General features: G+C 32.3%; 2 long non-coding RNA genes across 3 annotated transcripts; both read right to left on the bottom strand.

Moving 5' to 3' along the window:
• Positions 1 to 206: 206 nt before the first annotated feature.
• LOC128559504 (uncharacterized) lies at positions 207 to 3,682 on the bottom strand. 2 transcript variants are annotated; one of them, XR_008372412.1, is made up of 3 exons: positions 3,357 to 3,682; positions 1,354 to 1,554; positions 207 to 709 (listed from the first exon to the last, which is right to left on the bottom strand). It is a non-coding gene; the product is annotated as an uncharacterized LOC128559504 (long non-coding RNA). The 2 variants fall into 2 exon arrangements; XR_008372411.1 differs by lacking the exon at positions 3,357 to 3,682 and adding an exon at positions 3,156 to 3,296.
• A 1,114-nt stretch (positions 3,683 to 4,796) lies between these two features.
• Positions 4,797 to 9,546, bottom strand: LOC123559041 (uncharacterized). Its single transcript, XR_008372410.1, has 3 exons — positions 9,413 to 9,546; positions 7,637 to 7,837; positions 4,797 to 7,014 (listed from the first exon to the last, which is right to left on the bottom strand). It is a non-coding gene; the product is annotated as an uncharacterized LOC123559041 (long non-coding RNA).
• Positions 9,547 to 10,396: the final 850 nt, after the last annotated feature.

Below are 10,396 nucleotides of genomic sequence, written 5' to 3'. Positions count from 1 at the left end.
CAGTCTGATCTTCATCTGCACTGTGCGCCATTCAGTCAGAATCTTTTGGTTAGCACCCTTTTTAACACTTAATAATACTGTCCAAATTGTAAAATGGACAAGTCCATTATAGAAATTTAGCAAGGGCCTAATGGTTAAAGTTATATTAAATTATATAGCTAATTGTGTCCCGTGCGCCCAAGAAAGTGTGACAATTACATGTTGGCTAGTTTTTTTAAATCAAGCTTTATTGTTACAGCTTTGATTTTTTATGTAACTTAAAGTCTACACATTTAAAGCAAAATACTTTTTTGCATAAACTACATCTCATTCTTACCAATATGTCACATCTTGTGATGGAACCCTCTTCACAAAATGTAGTGAAAAAAAAACAAAAAACAATTTAAATGTTGAACACTGCAGTTTCATTACCCCATTACTTTTCTTGAGTCCTAATGTTTCCTAAGATCTTAATCTTTTTCAGCTTTGAAGACACAATATGACTATTTCTGTTTAATAAATCAACTTTCTCAGAATCTTGATGAAAGTCTATACACACAAAAATGTCCCCTGTGCACCTTTTCAGTAGTTTAGTGTCAGATTTCTTATATTCTTTAAATAAAATGTTTTTTACGTAGGCCCCCACTTCCACAGTATATCTTGCAGCTTGCTCCTTTCACATGGCAGATATATTTTTTCATGGAGATACATCAGGAGGAGGTACATCAATCTGAAAAGGAATTGTTTTTTCCATATAATATACAGTACACTATCACAAATTTTATTTTTGTTATGCATTTATGGAGCAAAATTCCCTTTTTTTTTGTTTTTTGTTTCAATATGATTCAATTTTGCAACAGTATTTCAGTCATGTAAATTACAGTAATGGTGTTCAGTTAACCTTTTAAGTGTTCCTGCATTCTTTACTAGAAATTACTTGTGCTCACAGACAACTTCCCATTGTAAACGAGTAAGAAATGTTGGACAAATGACTTAGACATATTCTTCTCTCAAACTGTTAAAGATGTTGCATGCATAGCATGCATAGCCAAAGGATCAAACTTAGAACTTTTCTTGATTCATAGTCTAGTGCTTTATATTCTGAGCTAGGCATGCAAATTATCATAAGTGAAAGTTTCAAACCAAACCAGTACTTGGTCAAAATCAGACTGATCCATTTCAAATGGTTGTAAATGAAGTGCCTCCATTCAGGGTATCAATTTGGTTTCTGTATTATGTTGCAAGCATGATTTTATTTATTGTTCTCCTTTATTTCCGTTTGAGTAAAATTAAAATTTTTGGCATGGTTTGAATTATAATAAAGTTTGCAAATTTAGGAAACATTGAGACTAACTTAGTCTAAACAATACATACTATAGTCTATACTTGAAATCACAGGCCAGACATCAGTATATGTACTGCCTTCAATTCCATCAGTGTTTTGAAACGTTGGTGAATGATCCTAGAACAACTCAGAATGGATTATCCACTGTCATTAGCATCTTTTGAATCAGCACATAGCTCAAGCCTGACCTCTGTATAATAAGCTGAGGATCTTCATCAGCAGGCTATGACCTGATATAAATTATATAAAAATGTTTGTCTGAAAATTGATCTGTAACCAGGTTTAAATATATAGTTTATTCCATTTATAAGAAGGAATATCAAGCTTTAAATTACACAAAGATTTTGATAATACAGAAAATCTTAAACACTAAGTTTGAGCCTTAGGTATACAGGATCAGTGGTTACTGTGTACATAAGCTTATAATTATCAACAACATAATTTTGATATCTACAAGAATCTTTATAAAATTGTGTGTAACTGTTGGTGTGTATTATAATATAAACCATATATAAAATATATAAACATATAAAACTAAATAGCATACTTTGAAACATATGCATTGACAATAAACATTTAAAACTGTTATCAAAATCTGTGACATTTCAGGGATGCCTTACAACTGAAACAGCTTTTTCTTTCATAATGATTTTCAAAAAAAAAAAAAAAAAAAAAAAAAAAAAAAAACAATTATATTAGCATTTTATTGAGGAATTTTATATTCTGTCTCTATTTAGATCTACAATATAGAGAAGTGTTCAGTAAAAGAAGGAAAAGCTTTAATATACAAATATATATTCTACTGATTGGAAATTTCCCATCATAAAATGCTATTATACTGTCATACAGATTTTCAAACTTCTGTTTCAAAAATATATTTTGTTACCATGCTTATGTCAAAAATAGTTTTTATATAGTCCTGTCTCAAGTTATGAAATATAATTACAAACCTGCAACATTTTAAAACAGGAATAAGCTAGGCCTATATATGACACCTGTAGTTTACATCTCAAGTGAGACTAATGTTTATACTATTTTCTAACATAACATATTGGTTATTCAGGAAGTCGGGGGGGAGGGGGGGGGGGATGAAAGTGCTGCAAAAATGTAATTTAAAAAAATGGAACACATTTCAAACTGAAAGTGAAAGCAGAAATGAAAGTAGAACTAGGATCATGTAAAGCCTATGAGACCCCCTCATGTAAATTTTCACAAATGGAAATTATACCTGACAGACCAATAATATTCATAGCACATATACACAAGTAGCAGATACTTTCTATAAAGGTCACCTTGTTTGGGTATACTTTAACACATGTTCCTTTAACTGTCCACATTCTACCTTGAAGAAATGTCAATCTTTTTTTTTTAAACACATTTTTTTCTCTAAATTTGTTTTTGTTGTGTATCTAACATATTTATCTAGGTACTCTGGTTAAAAAATCTAATTAACTTTTATATTTTTTGAAATATTGCATTTTTTTTTTATTTTGACAGCTCTACCTATTTTCACTTTCATTTTGCATTTTCAAAAACATACATATACATGGTTTGCAGCACTTTCAACTTACAGAGTACCTGGCGAAATACGTTAGACATAGAATTAATTTATAATCATGACAGCAATGACAAAATGCTTTGGAAAAAGAAACCTGATATCTTCTACAAATGGAATGTGAGTATTTTGAACAAATTGTGTGTTTTCAAGTTTGAAATGCCTAGAGTAGAGAATGCATAGCTATTTATGTCCCTGCAATTATTGATATGAATACACTAATTGCAGTAATTATCGATAATATGTGAATCAAAAAACAATATACTGTATACTTACGGCTGCATATCTGATTCTCATAAACATATGCCCGATAACATAAAATTGTCACACGTAGTGTAGTGTAACAACATAAGGCTGTGTTTTTGGTGAAGAAAACACATGCAATATGACGTAGTACCCTCGACTGTGTGTTTGATTGGTTCAGAAGTGACAGGTTTGAAGCTGATTAATTATAATATTGAAAACACACTGCCATACCTTTGTACAAACACAATTTGGATATATCCCGAAACTGTACATGTTGTTTATGAACATTTCTCAACGCTTCGTTTCGTCTCAATAAATGAATAATTCCACTGCCCCCAACTATGCACTCGTGTTTGTGGGAAAGTTCACGCGGCTCCTTGGATGTTTGGCCGCTTATGTTTTAAAAAATTACGGCTCAGCTGAGAAAAATCTCAAGACTTGAGAAAAAGTTTAGTGAAAGCCAACTTGAGAAATTTCTCAGCTGAGACAATTCTCAGACAGTTCTGAGAAAATCTTGAGCTGAGAATTTCCTCACTTTGAGAACGTTAGTGAAAGCGGGGCCAGGCCCCGCTTTCACTAACGTTCTCAAGTCAAAATCTCAGCTCAAGTCTGAGAAAAATCTCAACTTTGATTCTCAGCTTGAGATTTTTCTCAGATTGGCTTGCACTAAAAATCTCTCAGTAAAATCTCAACTTCCGCGCTGAGATTTTTCTCAGATTTCTTGAGTCAAGGGTTGGGCTGTCTCAGAGCTTTCCTCAAGAAACAAAATGGCGACTTTTCGACGATACAATATACGCCGCCGCCGTAGTCGGTGCCAGTTTCACGTTGAGTTCACCAGCATGACATGAATGACAAAAAACTTCGTCAGAGACGGTAATTTCTTAATTTCAAGGGAAGTAATCCAAGTAAAACTAAAATGGCCGATTGTTGCTAGGGACACTGTTTACGCTTTTAAAACACATGCAGCAATTAATTTACCACAAGAACAACATTTTCAAACCTTTTTACTGTTTCTAAATTGTTTCTTTCTCGTCTTGAATGCTACACAACTTTGAAGACAAAATTTATTAAGTACAGTAGACGTTTTACTGTGCCTATGTTTCGTACCACAAACGCTCGTACCGAGATATATTGACATGTGCAGTAACGTCCCTAGCTTAAGATCTTTAGCGCTCTCGGTTTATATACTGAATTTTAAAGCCGCAACTATGAAAAAAATATATATATAAATTTAAAGCGGCATTTAGAGTTTTGGAAGCCAGGACTATAACGTCCCTAGAAGTCCTTATTCTTAATAATAATAATCCAATAATACTTAATAGCGCACAACAAAATTGTGAAATTTCGTTTCACAACTTGGGGGTTATTATCAAGGGGTGATAAAAATGAGCAGTTAGTGATTGGCTCAAAGCCGGGACCCCTTGTTTACAGGGTGTGCGCACTATCAACTGAACTAACCAGCTGCTGAAACAATTTCCCCTTTGTGGTAATCAAGTCCTATACCATAATAAACTCCCCTGCTATATAAAAGTCGTCCTCTACTTTATAAAACAGTCGCAGTCCAATGTTGTGCACCTAGTTACTTTAGATATTTCACATTTAGCAAGTGGCAAATAGCATGGTGTAGTTGAATAAGCAGAAAAACTGATGGACACAAAGACAATGAAAATATTTAAGTTCTAATAATTTATTAAAGTTAACAGAAATTTTTATAAGTTGACAACAGTTTATTCATTTATAAATAAATATGGCATTTCATAATTTGATCTAAAATATTGGTTGAACATTTAAAGTACAATGTTTTTCAAATCTTTCCAAAAATATCAGAAAATCTTAACTCTATGATATTGATAAAATTTATATTACCAGTAAGTTGTTAGATTTCAGTATGATTTACAACAATAATTTTAAGTAAAATTTTATATTTCACTGTCATTGTCTTCTCAGATAAATTTGATTTTTTAAAAAGAACTATGAAATGCCAAAGTGTACAGGTTTTCATTTCTTTTATAATTTTCATTTACTGTTCCAGTTCACTATGTTCCTTTGAAAATGTTTATAATTAACTTCTGTTCACATGTTAAAAGTTATGTTGTTGACTCAAGTTGATGGTGTTTCTCTTACTGATGAGTCCTGGAAACACTGTATGGGTCACAAAATTAAATTGGGACGAAACACACCTGACAACAGATGTTGATAAGAACAATCAGTTGCATTTATAACCAACTGAAGATAAAAAAAAATGTTATAACTTAAATCCAAAAACATTTTTAAAACTTTGCATGTATTTTTAAATTTATCTGATTTTCAGGTGTGTCTAAGGCTGTTTTCATTCAAATGACTTAGTTTAATAGTTAAATGTGCTACTGCCTCCCTATTGCCATAAAGGAGTGCATTGTGATGAAACAATGTTAAAATGCTCACTATTCCAATAATTAGTTAACCAATAATTATAGTAGATGATTTTGTAGTTAACAAGAACTGCCACTCAGGGTCACTTAAAAGAGAAAACATTTGAAATGACTTAATTACATAAGAAATTATCAAAAATACAAGGTGGTTTTTAAAGTAAACAGCTTAAAGGCCTACACCATGTAAATTTCATACAAAAAAAAAACTCCTTTAACTTTATGCAACAAACTTTCCAAAAATAGAATGTTTATCAGTTGGTTAGAAAAGTACTACATATACTTTCAATGATGCACATGACTTTATACTGCACAAGCCAAAAAGGGAGTTAATCAATAAAAACTGATTTAATATTTTCAGTAACATTTTCACCCATATGCCAGTCTTTGACACATAAATCCGTTAATAAAATTCGAAAACAAGAAATTAATGTGTCTTTATGTTTCTAACAAACAAGGTGGCAGCCACATTTAAATTTAATGTAAACAAAGATAATGCCTTCTACAATGTATATCTATCGGCTATATTGGTTTTTCTTTAATAATTAAGCTTTTTCTTCTCTCTCACCTTATTTTAATTCAGTTCAGTTTTATAAAGTGTTCTGGGGCAAATTACATAATTATATCCAATCAATGTAGTCAACAAATGTTTACAATTTCAGCTGAATGGCTCAACCCTTATTATGCTGTACACGGTTGGTCCTACCTTTGCGACAAGTGTAGATCATGATCAGCCTGCACATCTGTGCAGTCTGATCTTGATCTGCACTGTTCGCCATTCAGTCAGTATCTTTTGGTTAGCACCCCTTTTAACACTTAATAATACTGTCCAAATTGTAAAACGGACAAGTTCATTATAGAAATTTAGCAAGGGCCTAAGGGTTAAAGTTATATTAAATTATATAGCTAATTGTGTCCCCTGTGCATCCAAAAAAGTGTGACAATTACATACTGGCTAGTTTTCAACAGTGTTTTTTTTTTTAATCAAGCTTTATTGTTACAGCTTTGATTTTTTATGTAACTTAAAGTCTGCACATTTAAAGCAAAATGCTTTTTTTCATAAATTATATCTCATTCTTACCAATATGTCACATCTTGTGATGGAACCCTCTTCACAAAATGTAGTGAAAAAAAAACAACAAAAAAACAATTTAAATGTTGAACACTACAGTTTCATTACCCCATTACTTTTCTTGAGTCCTAAGTTTTCCTAAGATCTTAATCTTTTCAGCTTTGAAGACACAATATGACTATTTTTGTTTAATAAATCAACTTTCTCAGAATCTTGATGAAAGTCTATACACACAAAAATGTCCCCTGTGCACCTTTTCAGTAGTTTAGTGTCAGATTTCTTATATTCTTTAAATAAAATGTTTTTTTTTACATAGGCCCCCACTTCCACAGTATATCTTGCAGCTTGTTCCTTTCACATGGCAGATATATTGTATTCAAGGAGATACATCAGGAGGAGGTACAACAATCTGAAAAGGAATTGTTTTTTTTATGTGATATACAGTACACTATCACAAATTTTATTTTTGTTAATATGCATTTATGGAGCAAAATTTCCTTTTTTTTTTGGTTTTTGTTTCAATATGATTCAATTTTGCCATAGTATTTCAGTCATGTAATGGTGTTCAGTTAATCTTTTAAGTGTTCCTGCATTCTTTACTAGAAATGACTTGTGCTCACAGACAACTTCCCATTGTAAATGAGTAAGCACTGGTGGACAAATGACTTAGACATGTTCTTCTCTCAAACTGTTAAAGATATTGCATGCATAGCCAAAGGATCAAACTTACAACTTTTCTTGATTCATAGTCTAGTGCTTTATATTCTGAGCTAGGCATGCAAAATATCATAAGTGAAAGTTTCAAACAAAAACCAATACTTGGTCAAAATCAGACTGATCCATTTCAAATGTTTGTAAATGAAGTGCCTCCATTCAGGGTATCAATTTGGTTTCTGTATATTTTGCAAGCATGATTTTATTTATTGTTCTCCTTTATTTCCTTTTGAGTAAAATTAAAATCTAGCATGATTTGAATTATAATAATGTTTGCAAATTTAGGAAACATTGAGACTAACTTAGTCAATACATACTACAGTCTATACTTGAAATCACAGACCAGACACCAGTACATGTACTGCCTTCAGTTCCATCAGTGTTTTGAAACATTGGTGAATGGTCCTAGAACAACTCAGAATGGATTATCCACTGTCATTAGCATCTTTTGAATCAGCACACAGCTCAACCCTGACCTCTGTATAATAAGCTGAGGATCTTCATCAGCAGGCTGTGACCTGATATAAATTATATAAAAATGTTTGTCTAAAAATTGCTCTGTAACCAGGTTTAAATAAATAGTTTATTCCATTTATAAGAAGGAATATCAATCTTTAAATTACACAAAGATTTTGATAATATAGAAAATCTTAAACAATAAGTTTGAGCCTTAGGTATACAAGATCAATGGTTATTGGGTACATATGCTTATAATTATTAGCAAAATAATTTTGATATCTACAAGAATCTTAATAAAATTGTGTGTTGGTGTGTATTATATAAACCACATATAAAATATATAAACATATAAAACTAAATAGCATACTTTGAAACATATGCATTGACAATAAACATTTAAAACCATTATCAAAATCTGTGACATTTCAGGGATGCCTTACAACTGAAACAGCTTTTTCTTTCATAATGATTTTCAAAAAAAAAACAACAACATATAGCATTTTATTGAGGAATTTTATATTCTGTCTCTATTTAGATCTACAATATACAGAAGTGTTCAGAAAAAGAAGGAAAAGCTTTAATATACATATATTATACTGATTGGAAATTCCAATCATAAAATGCTATTATACTGTCATACAGATTTTCAAACTTCTGTTTCAAAAATATATTTTGTTACCATGCTTATATCAAAAATAGTTTTTATATAGTCCTGTCTCAAGTTATGATATATTACAAACCTGCAACATTTAATAACAGGAATAAGCTAGGCCTATATATGACACCTTTAGTTTGCATCTCAAGTGAGACTAATGTTTATACTATTGTCTAACATAACATTGGTTATTCAGGAAGTCTGGGGGTGAAAGTGCTGCAAAAATGTAATTAAAAAAAATGGAACACATTTCAAACTGAAAGTGAAAGTAGAAATGAAAAGTAGAACTAGGATCATGTAAAGCCTTTGAGACCCCTTCATGTAAATTTTCATAAATGGAAATTATACCTGACAGACCAATAATATTCATAGCACATATACACAAGTAGCAGATACTTTCTATAAAGGTCACCTTGTTTAGTTATACTTTGTATTTTGTCTTAAACACATGTACCTCTAACTGCAGCTATATATGTCCACATTCTCCCTTGTAGAAATGTCAATCTTTTTTTTTTAAACACAGTTTTTTCTCTAAATTTGTTTTTGTTGTGTGTCTAACATACTTATCTAGGTACTCTGGTTAATGAAATCTAATTAACTTATATATTTTTTGAAATATTGCATTTTTTTTTCATTTTGACAGTTCTACCTACTTTCACTTTCATTTTGCATTTTCAAATAAATGTACATGGTTTGCAGCACTTTCAACTCACAGAGTACCTGGCGAAATACGTTAGACACAGAATTAATTTATAATCATGACAGAAGTGACAAAATGCTTTTGAAAAAGAAGCTTGATATCTTCTACAAAATAGAATGGGAGTATTGTGAACAAATTGTGTTGTTCAAAGTTTGAAATGCCTACTAGTACAGTAGAGAATGCATAGCTATTTATCACTGTTTATGTCCCTGCAATCATTGATATGAATACACTGATTGCAGTAATTAATATGTGAATCACAAAACAATGTATACTTACGGCTGCATATCTGATTCCCATAAACATATGCCCGATAACATAAAACTGTCACACGTAGTGTAACAACATATGGCTGTATTTACCTAATCCCATATTTGGTAAAGAAAACACATGCAATATGACGTAGTACCCTCGACTGTGTGTTTGATTGGTTCAAAAGTGACAGGTTTGAAGCCGATTAATTATAATATTGAAAATACACTGCCATACCTTTGTACAAACATACAATTTGGATATATCCCGAAACTGTACATGTTGTTTATGAACATTTCTCAACGCTTCATTAGTCTCAATAAATGAATAAATCCACTGCCCCCAATTATGCACTCGTGTTCGTGGGAAAGTTCACGCGGCTCCTTGGATGTTTGGCCGCTTATGTCTTAAAAAATTACGGCTCAGCTGAGAAAAATCTCAAGACTTGAGAAAAAGTTTAGTGAAAGCCAACTTGAGAAATTTCTCAGCTGAGACAATTCTCAGACAATTCTGAGAAAATCTTGAGCTGAGAATGTTCTCACTTTGAGAACGTTAGTGAAAGCGGGGCCAGTACTCCGTCCGCTGCCTCCACAACCATCATCACCACCGTCAGAATTGCCACAACCACTACCAACAGAATTACCACAACCACCTCTTTCACCACCACCTCCACCAATGCCACCTACACCATGCGCACCACCACCATCTCCACCAAAACAACACCACCACCATCACCAACACTACAACCACCACCAGAATCATCACAACCACAACCACCACCACCATTACAACCCACCACTACAACTACCATCACCACCACTACCCGAGTAGCATGCTTGGATCACCCTGTGATGACATCATGTTCCGTATGATACATGTATTACTCGTTATAGGAATTGATAATAGTGAAAGTATTTTTACGTTTCTGTAAGCTGCTGTAGCCCTAGGTTTAAACATTGATTTAATTGGCTTTCATAGATGGATTTACTCTTGGCGCGATCCTTAGCAACG

Source organism: Mercenaria mercenaria, chromosome 9, assembly GCF_021730395.1.
Source record: "Mercenaria mercenaria strain notata chromosome 9, MADL_Memer_1, whole genome shotgun sequence".
Lineage (NCBI taxonomy): Eukaryota > Metazoa > Mollusca > Bivalvia > Venerida > Veneridae > Mercenaria > Mercenaria mercenaria.
The sequence above is the reverse complement of the archived record's forward strand: the minus strand, read 5'-3'. Positions and strand labels throughout refer to the sequence as shown.